Source organism: Euwallacea fornicatus, unplaced genomic scaffold (assembly GCF_040115645.1).
Source record: "Euwallacea fornicatus isolate EFF26 unplaced genomic scaffold, ASM4011564v1 scaffold_102, whole genome shotgun sequence".
Classification (NCBI taxonomy): Eukaryota; Metazoa; Arthropoda; class Insecta; order Coleoptera; family Curculionidae; genus Euwallacea; species Euwallacea fornicatus.
Genome location: NW_027096070.1, coordinates 137,931 through 148,540, shown reverse-complemented (window position 1 = coordinate 148,540; position 10,610 = coordinate 137,931).

Below are 10,610 nucleotides of genomic sequence, written 5' to 3'. Positions count from 1 at the left end.
TTAACGGCGCGAAAACTCCCCCATTTTCCCCATACGTTAATTTAACGGAACGACAAATATAACGTTAACGGAGCAAAAATAACGTTAGCGGATGTGCGAAAACGGCACATTTGATCTGTAACCCCCCTAGCTCAACTACTGGTATGACATCTTAAAGATCTCGTCGAGCTGATTCATTTGACACTTTGTTTAACAAATTTGGTTCGCATTTGCCGAAGTTATCGAGTTTCAAAGTTTGAAAAGTGACAAAAGTTGGGAGTTTGACCACATAATGTACTATTTTTCTTGGAAATTCAACAAGATGCAATCATGATGTGTTGTGACATCTTAAAGATCTCGTCGAGCTGATTAATTTGACACTTTGTCTAACAAATTTGGTCTTCATTTGCCGAAGTTATCGAGTTTCAAAGTTTGAAAAGTGACAAAAGTTGGGAGTTTGACCACATAATGTACTATTTTTCTTGGAAATTCAACAAGATGCAATCATGATGTGTTGTGACATCTTAAAGATCTCGTCGAGCTGATTCATTTGACACTTTGTTTAACAAATTTGGTTCGCATTTGCCGAAGTTATCGAGCTTCAAAGTTTGATAAGTCACAAAAGTTCTGAGTTTGACCACATAAAGTACTATTTTTCTTGGAAATTCAACAAGATGCAATCATGATGTGTTGTGACATCTTAAAGATCTCGTCGAGCTGATTAATTTGACACTTTGTCTAACAAATTTGGTTCTCATTTGCCGAAGTTATCGAGCTTCAAAGTTTGAAAAGTCACAAAAGTTGGAAGTTTGACCACATAATGTACTATTTTTCTTGGAAATTCAACAAGATGCAATCATGATGTGTTGTGACATCTTAAAGATCTCGTCGAGCTGATTCATTTGACACTTTGTTTAACAAATTTGGTTCGCATTTGCCGAAGTTATCGAGCTTCAAAGTTTGATAAGTCACAAAAGTTCTGAGTTTGACCACATAAAGTACTATTTTTCTTGGAAATTCAACAAGATGCAATCATGATGTGTTGTGACATCTTAAAGATCTCGTCGAGCTGATTAATTTGACACTTTGTCTAACAAATTTGGTTCTCATTTGCCGAAGTTATCGAGCTTCAAAGTTTGAAAAGTCACAAAAGTTGGAAGTTTGACCACACAATGTACTATTTTTCTTGGAAATTCAACAAGATGCAATCATGATGTGTTGTGACATCTTAAAGATCTCGTCGAGCTGATTAATTTGACACTTTGTCTAACAAATGTGGTTCTCATTTGCCGAAGTTATCGAGCTTCAAAGTTTGAAAAGTCACAAAAGTTGGAAGTTTGACCACACAATGTACTATTTTTCTTGGAAATTCAACAAGATGCAATCATGATGTGTTGTGACATCTTAAAGATCTCGTCGAGCTGATTCATTTGACACTTTGTTTAACAAATTTGGTTCGCATTTGCCGAAGTTATCGAGTTTCAAAGTTTGAAAAGTGACAAAAGTTGGGAGTTTGACCACATAATGTACTATTTTTCTTGGAAATTCAACAAGATGCAATCATGATGTGTTGTGACATCTTAAAGATCTCGTCGAGCTGATTAATTTGACACTTTGTCTAACAAATTTGGTCTTCATTTGCCGAAGTTATCGAGTTTCAAAGTTTGAAAAGTGACAAAAGTTGGGAGTTTGACCACATAATGTACTATTTTTCTTGGAAATTCAACAAGATGCAATCATGATGTGTTGTGACATCTTAAAGATCTCGTCGAGCTGATTCATTTGACACTTTGTTTAACAAATTTGGTTCGCATTTGCCGAAGTTATCGAGCTTCAAAGTTTGATAAGTCACAAATGTTGTGAGTTTGACCACATAATGTACTATTTTTCTTGGAAATTCAACAAGATGCAATCCAGATGTGGTATGACATCTTAAAGATCTCGTCGAGCTGATTAATTTGACACTTTGTCTAACAAATTTGGTCTTCATTTGCCGAAGTTATCGAGCTTCAAATTTTGATAAGTCACAAAAGTTGTGAATTTGACTACATAATGTACTATTTTTCTTGGAAATTCAACAAGATGCAATCATGATGTGTTGTGACATCTTAAAGATCTCGTCGAGCTGATTAATTTGACACTTTGTCTAACAAATGTGGTTCTCATTTGCCGAAGTTATCGAGCTTCAAAGTTTGAAAAGTCACAAAAGTTGGAAGTTTGACCACACAATGTACTATTTTTCTTGGAAATTCAACAAGATGCAATCATGATGTGGTATGACATCTTAAAGATCTCGTCGAGCTGATTCATTTGACACTTTGTTTAACAAATTTGGTTCGCATTTGCCGAAGTTATCGAGTTTCAAAGTTTGAAAAGTGACAAAAGTTGGGAGTTTGACCACATAATGTACTATTTTTCTTGGAAATTCAACAAGATGCAATCATGATGTGTTGTGACATCTTAAAGATCTCGTCGAGCTGATTAATTTGACACTATGTCTAACAAATTTGGTCTTCATTTGCCGAAGTTATCGAGTTTCAAAGTTTGAAAAGTGACAAAAGTTGGGAGTTTGACCACATAATGTACTATTTTTCTTGGAAATTCAACAAGATGCAATCATGATGTGTTGTGACATCTTAAAGATCTCGTCGAGCTGATTAATTTGACACTTTGTCTAACAAATTTGGTTCTCATTTGCCGAAGTTATCGAGCTTCAAAGTTTGAAAAGTGACAAAAGTTGGGAGTTTGACCACATAATGGACTATTTTTCTTGGAAAGTCAACAAGATGCAATCATGATGTGTTGTGACATCTTAAAGATCTCGTCGAGCTGATTAATTTGACACTTTGTCTAACAAATTTGGTCTTCATTTGCCGAAGTTATCGAGCTTCAAATTTTGATAAGTCACAAAAGTTGTGAATTTGACTACATAATGTACTATTTTTCTTGGAAATTCAACAAGATGCAATCATGATGTGTTGTGACATCTTAAAGATCTCGTCGAGCTGATTAATTTGACACTTTGTCTAACAAATTTGGTCTTCATTTGCCGAAGTTATCGAGTTTCAAAGTTTGAAAAGTGACAAAAGCTGGGAGTTTGACCACATAATGTACTATTTTTCTTGGAAATTCAACAAGATGCAATCCAGATGTGGTATGACATCTTAAAGATCTCGTCGAGCTGATTAATTTGACACTTTGTCTAACAAATTTGGTCTTCATTTGCCGAAGTTATCGAGCTTCAAATTTTGATAAGTCACAAAAGTTGTGAATTTGACTACATAATGTACTATTTTTCTTGGAAATTCAACAAGATGCAATCATGATGTGTTGTGACATCTTAAAGATCTCGTCGAGCTGATTAATTTGACACTTTGTCTAACAAATGTGGTTCTCATTTGCCGAAGTTATCGAGCTTCAAAGTTTGAAAAGTCACAAAAGTTGGAAGTTTGACCACACAATGTACTATTTTTCTTGGAAATTCAACAAGGTGCAATCATGATGTGGTATGACATCTTAAAGATCTCGTCGCGCTAGTTAATCTGACACTTTGTCTAATAAATTTGGTCTTCATTTGCCGAAGTTATCGAGCTTCAAAGTTTGAAAAGTCACAAAAGTTCTGAGTTTGCCTACATAATGTACTATTTTTCTTGGAAATTCGACAAGATGCAATCATGATGTGGTATGACATCTTAAAGATCTCGTCGAGCTGATTAATTTGACACTTCAAATTTTGATAAGTCACAAAAGTTCTGAGTTTGACCACATAAAGTACTATTTTTCTTGGAAATTCAACAAGATGCAATCATGATGTGTTGTGACATCTTAAAGATCTCGTCGAGCTGATTAATTTGACACTTTGTCTAACAAATTTGGTTCTCATTTGCCGAAGTTATCGAGCTTCAAAGTTTGAAAAGTCACAAAAGTTGGAAGTTTGACCACACAATGTACTATTTTTCTTGGAAATTCAACAAGATGCAATCATGATGTGTTGTGACATCTTAAAGATCTCGTCGAGCTGATTAATTTGACACTTTGTCTAACAAATTTGGTTCTCATTTGCCGAAGTTATCGAGCTTCAAAGTTTGAAAAGTCACAAAAGTTGGAAGTTTGATCACACAATGTACTATTTTTCTTGGAAATTCAACAAGATGCAATCATGATGTGTTGTGACATCTTAAAGATCTCGTCGAGCTGATTAATTTGACACTTTGTCTAACAAATTTGGTCTTCATTTGCCGAAGTTATCGAGTTTCAAAGTTTGAAAAGTGACAAAAGTTGGGAGTTTGACCACATAATGTACTATTTTTCTTGGAAATTCAACAAGATGCAATCATGATGTGTTGTGACATCTTAAAGATCTCGTCGAGCTGATTAATTTGACACTTTGTCTAACAAATTTGGTTCTCATTTGCCGAAGTTATCGAGCTTCAAAGTTTGAAAAGTGACAAAAGTTGGGAGTTTGACCACATAATGGACTATTTTTCTTGGAAAGTCAACAAGATGCAATCATGATGTGGTATGACATCTTAAAGATCTCGTCGAGCTGATTCATTAAACACTTTGTTTAACAAATTTGGTTCGCATTTGCCGAAGTTATCGAGCTTCAAAGTTTGATAAGTCACAAATGTTGTGAGTTTGACCACATAATGTACTATTTTTCTTGGAAATTCAACAAGATGCAATCATGATGTGTTGTGACATCTTAAAGATCTCGTCGAGCTGATTAATTTGACACTTTGTCTAACAAATTTGGTCTTCATTTGCCGAAGTTATCGAGTTTCAAAGTTTGAAAAGTGACAAAAGTTGGGAGTTTGACCACATAATGTACTATTTTTCTTGGAAATTCAACAAGATGCAATCATGATGTGTTGTGACATCTTAAAGATCTCGTCGAGCTGATTAATTTGACACTTCAAAGTTTGAAAAGTCACAAAAGTTCTGAGTTTGCCTACATAATGTACTATTTTTCTTGGAAATTCAACAAGATGCAATCATGATGTGTTGTGACATCTTAAAGATCTCGTCGAGCTGATTAATTTGACACTTTGTCTAACAAATTTGGTTCTCATTTGCCGAAGTTATCGAGCTTCAAAGTTTGAAAAGTCACAAAAGTTGGAAGTTTGACCACACAATGTACTATTTTTCTTGGAAATTCAACAAGATGCAATCATGATGTGTTGTGACATCTTAAAGATCTCGTCGAGCTGATTAATTTGACACTTTGTCTAACAAATTTGGTTCTCATTTGCCGAAGTTATCGAGCTTCAAAGTTTGAAAAGTCACAAAAGTTGGAAGTTTGACCACACAATGTACTATTTTTCTTGGAAATTCAACAAGATGCAATCATGATGTGTTGTGACATCTTAAAGATCTCGTCGAGCTGATTCATTTGACACTTTGTTTAACAAATTTGGTTCGCATTTGCCGAAGTTATCGAGTTTCAAAGTTTGAAAAGTGACAAAAGTTGGGAGTTTGACCACATAATGTACTATTTTTCTTGGAAATTCAACAAGATGCAATCATGATGTGTTGTGACATCTTAAAGATCTCGTCGAGCTGATTCATTTGACACTTTGTTTAACAAATTTGGTTCGCATTTGCCGAAGTTATCGAGCTTCAAAGTTTGATAAGTCACAAATGTTGTGAGTTTGACCACATAATGTACTATTTTTCTTGGAAATTCAACAAGATGCAATCATGATGTGTTGTGACATCTTAAAGATCTCGTCGAGCTGATTAATTTGACACTTTGTCTAACAAATTTGGTCTTCATTTGCCGAAGTTATCGAGCTTCAAAGTTTGAAAAGTCACAAAAGTTGGAAGTTTGACCACACAATGTACTATTTTTCTTGGAAATTCAACAAGATGCAATCATGATGTGTTGTGACATCTTAAAGATCTCGTCGAGCTGATTAATTTGACACTTTGTCTAACAAATTTGGTCTTCATTTGCCGAAGTTATCGAGCTTCAAAGTTTGAAAAGTCACAAAAGTTGGAAGTTTGACCACACAATGTACTATTTTTCTTGGAAATTCAACAAGATGCAATCATGATGTGTTGTGACATCTTAAAGATCTCGTCGAGCTGATTAATTTGACACTTTGTCTAACAAATTTGGTTCTCATTTGCCGAAGTTATCGAGCTTCAAAGTTTGAAAAGTCACAAAAGTTGGAAGTTTGACCACACAATGTACTATTTTTCTTGGAAATTCAACAAGATGCAATCATGATGTGTTGTGACATCTTAAAGATCTCGTCGAGCTGATTCATTTGACACTTTGTTTAACAAATTTGGTTCGCATTTGCCGAAGTTATCGAGTTTCAAAGTTTGAAAAGTGACAAAAGCTGGGAGTTTGACCACATAATGTACTATTTTTCTTGGAAATTCAACAAGATGCAATCCAGATGTGGTATGACATCTTAAAGATCTCGTCGAGCTGATTAATTTGACACTTTGTCTAACAAATTTGGTCTTCATTTGCCGAAGTTATCGAGCTTCAAATTTTGATAAGTCACAAAAGTTGTGAATTTGACTACATAATGTACTATTTTTCTTGGAAATTCAACAAGATGCAATCATGATGTGTTGTGACATCTTAAAGATCTCGTCGAGCTGATTAATTTGACACTTTGTCTAACAAATGTGGTTCTCATTTGCCGAAGTTATCGAGCTTCAAAGTTTGAAAAGTCACAAAAGTTGGAAGTTTGACCACACAATGTACTATTTTTCTTGGAAATTCAACAAGGTGCAATCATGATGTGGTATGACATCTTAAAGATCTCGTCGCGCTAGTTAATCTGACACTTTGTCTAATAAATTTGGTCTTCATTTGCCGAAGTTATCGAGCTTCAAAGTTTGAAAAGTCACAAAAGTTCTGAGTTTGCCTACATAATGTACTATTTTTCTTGGAAATTCGACAAGATGCAATCATGATGTGGTATGACATCTTAAAGATCTCGTCGAGCTGATTAATTTGACACTTCAAATTTTGATAAGTCACAAAAGTTCTGAGTTTGACCACATAAAGTACTATTTTTCTTGGAAATTCAACAAGATGCAATCATGATGTGTTGTGACATCTTAAAGATCTCGTCGAGCTGATTAATTTGACACTTTGTCTAACAAATTTGGTTCTCATTTGCCGAAGTTATCGAGCTTCAAAGTTTGAAAAGTCACAAAAGTTGGAAGTTTGACCACACAATGTACTATTTTTCTTGGAAATTCAACAAGATGCAATCATGATGTGTTGTGACATCTTAAAGATCTCGTCGAGCTGATTAATTTGACACTTTGTCTAACAAATTTGGTTCTCATTTGCCGAAGTTATCGAGCTTCAAAGTTTGAAAAGTCACAAAAGTTGGAAGTTTGATCACACAATGTACTATTTTTCTTGGAAATTCAACAAGATGCAATCATGATGTGTTGTGACATCTTAAAGATCTCGTCGAGCTGATTAATTTGACACTTTGTCTAACAAATTTGGTCTTCATTTGCCGAAGTTATCGAGTTTCAAAGTTTGAAAAGTGACAAAAGTTGGGAGTTTGACCACATAATGTACTATTTTTCTTGGAAATTCAACAAGATGCAATCATGATGTGTTGTGACATCTTAAAGATCTCGTCGAGCTGATTAATTTGACACTTTGTCTAACAAATTTGGTTCTCATTTGCCGAAGTTATCGAGCTTCAAAGTTTGAAAAGTGACAAAAGTTGGGAGTTTGACCACATAATGGACTATTTTTCTTGGAAAGTCAACAAGATGCAATCATGATGTGGTATGACATCTTAAAGATCTCGTCGAGCTGATTCATTAAACACTTTGTTTAACAAATTTGGTTCGCATTTGCCGAAGTTATCGAGCTTCAAAGTTTGATAAGTCACAAATGTTGTGAGTTTGACCACATAATGTACTATTTTTCTTGGAAATTCAACAAGATGCAATCATGATGTGTTGTGACATCTTAAAGATCTCGTCGAGCTGATTAATTTGACACTTTGTCTAACAAATTTGGTCTTCATTTGCCGAAGTTATCGAGTTTCAAAGTTTGAAAAGTGACAAAAGTTGGGAGTTTGACCACATAATGTACTATTTTTCTTGGAAATTCAACAAGATGCAATCATGATGTGTTGTGACATCTTAAAGATCTCGTCGAGCTGATTAATTTGACACTTCAAAGTTTGAAAAGTCACAAAAGTTCTGAGTTTGCCTACATAATGTACTATTTTTCTTGGAAATTCAACAAGATGCAATCATGATGTGTTGTGACATCTTAAAGATCTCGTCGAGCTGATTAATTTGACACTTTGTCTAACAAATTTGGTTCTCATTTGCCGAAGTTATCGAGCTTCAAAGTTTGAAAAGTCACAAAAGTTGGAAGTTTGACCACACAATGTACTATTTTTCTTGGAAATTCAACAAGATGCAATCATGATGTGTTGTGACATCTTAAAGATCTCGTCGAGCTGATTAATTTGACACTTTGTCTAACAAATTTGGTTCTCATTTGCCGAAGTTATCGAGCTTCAAAGTTTGAAAAGTCACAAAAGTTGGAAGTTTGACCACACAATGTACTATTTTTCTTGGAAATTCAACAAGATGCAATCATGATGTGTTGTGACATCTTAAAGATCTCGTCGAGCTGATTCATTTGACACTTTGTTTAACAAATTTGGTTCGCATTTGCCGAAGTTATCGAGTTTCAAAGTTTGAAAAGTGACAAAAGTTGGGAGTTTGACCACATAATGTACTATTTTTCTTGGAAATTCAACAAGATGCAATCATGATGTGTTGTGACATCTTAAAGATCTCGTCGAGCTGATTCATTTGACACTTTGTTTAACAAATTTGGTTCGCATTTGCCGAAGTTATCGAGCTTCAAAGTTTGATAAGTCACAAATGTTGTGAGTTTGACCACATAATGTACTATTTTTCTTGGAAATTCAACAAGATGCAATCATGATGTGTTGTGACATCTTAAAGATCTCGTCGAGCTGATTAATTTGACACTTTGTCTAACAAATTTGGTCTTCATTTGCCGAAGTTATCGAGCTTCAAAGTTTGAAAAGTCACAAAAGTTGGAAGTTTGACCACACAATGTACTATTTTTCTTGGAAATTCAACAAGATGCAATCATGATGTGTTGTGACATCTTAAAGATCTCGTCGAGCTGATTAATTTGACACTTTGTCTAACAAATTTGGTCTTCATTTGCCGAAGTTATCGAGCTTCAAAGTTTGAAAAGTCACAAAAGTTGGAAGTTTGACCACACAATGTACTATTTTTCTTGGAAATTCAACAAGATGCAATCATGATGTGTTGTGACATCTTAAAGATCTCGTCGAGCTGATTAATTTGACACTTTGTCTAACAAATTTGGTTCTCATTTGCCGAAGTTATCGAGCTTCAAAGTTTGAAAAGTCACAAAAGTTGGAAGTTTGACCACACAATGTACTATTTTTCTTGGAAATTCAACAAGATGCAATCATGATGTGTTGTGACATCTTAAAGATCTCGTCGAGCTGATTCATTTGACACTTTGTTTAACAAATTTGGTTCGCATTTGCCGAAGTTATCGAGTTTCAAAGTTTGAAAAGTGACAAAAGTTGGGAGTTTGACCACATAATGTACTATTTTTCTTGGAAATTCAACAAGATGCAATCATGATGTGTTGTGACATCTTAAAGATCTCGTCGAGCTGATTCATTTGACACTTTGTTTAACAAATTTGGTTCGCATTTGCCGAAGTTATCGAGTTTCAAAGTTTGATAAGTCACAAAAGTTGTGAATTTGACTACATAATGTACTATTTTTCTTGGAAATTCAACAAGATGCAATCCTGATGTGGTATGACATCTTAAAGATCTCGTCGCGCTAGTTAATCTGACACTTTGTCTAATAAATTTGGTCTTCATTTGCCGAAGTTATCGAGCTTCAAAGTTTGAAAAGTCACAAAAGTTCTGAGTTTGCCTACATAATGTACTATTTTTCTTGGAAATTCGACAAGATGCAATCATGATGTGGTATGACATCTTAAAGATCTCGTCGAGCTGATTAATTTGACACTTCAAATTTTGATAAGTCACAAAAGTTGGGAGTTTGACCACATAATGTACTATTTTTCTTGGAAATTCAACAAGATGCAATCATGATGTGTTGTGACATCTTAAAGATCTCGTCGAGCTGATTAATTTGACACTTTGTCTAACAAATTTGGTCTTCATTTGCCGAAGTTATCGAGTTTCAAAGTTTGAAAAGTGACAAAAGTTGGGAGTTTGACCACATAATGTACTATTTTTCTTGGAAATTCAACAAGATGCAATCATGATGTGTTGTGACATCTTAAAGATCTCGTCGAGCTGATTAATTTGACACGTTGTCTAACAAATTTGGTTCTCATTTGCCGAAGTTATCGAGCTTCAAAGTTTGAAAAGTGACAAAAGTTGGGAGTTTGACCACATAATGGACTATTTTTCTTGGAAAGTCAACAAGATGCAATCATGATGTGGTATGACATCTTAAAGATCTCGTCGAGCTGATTCATTAAACACTTTGTTTAACAAATTTGGTTCGCATTTGCCGAAGTTATCGAGCTTCAAAGTTTGATAAGTCACAAATGTTGTGAGTTTGAC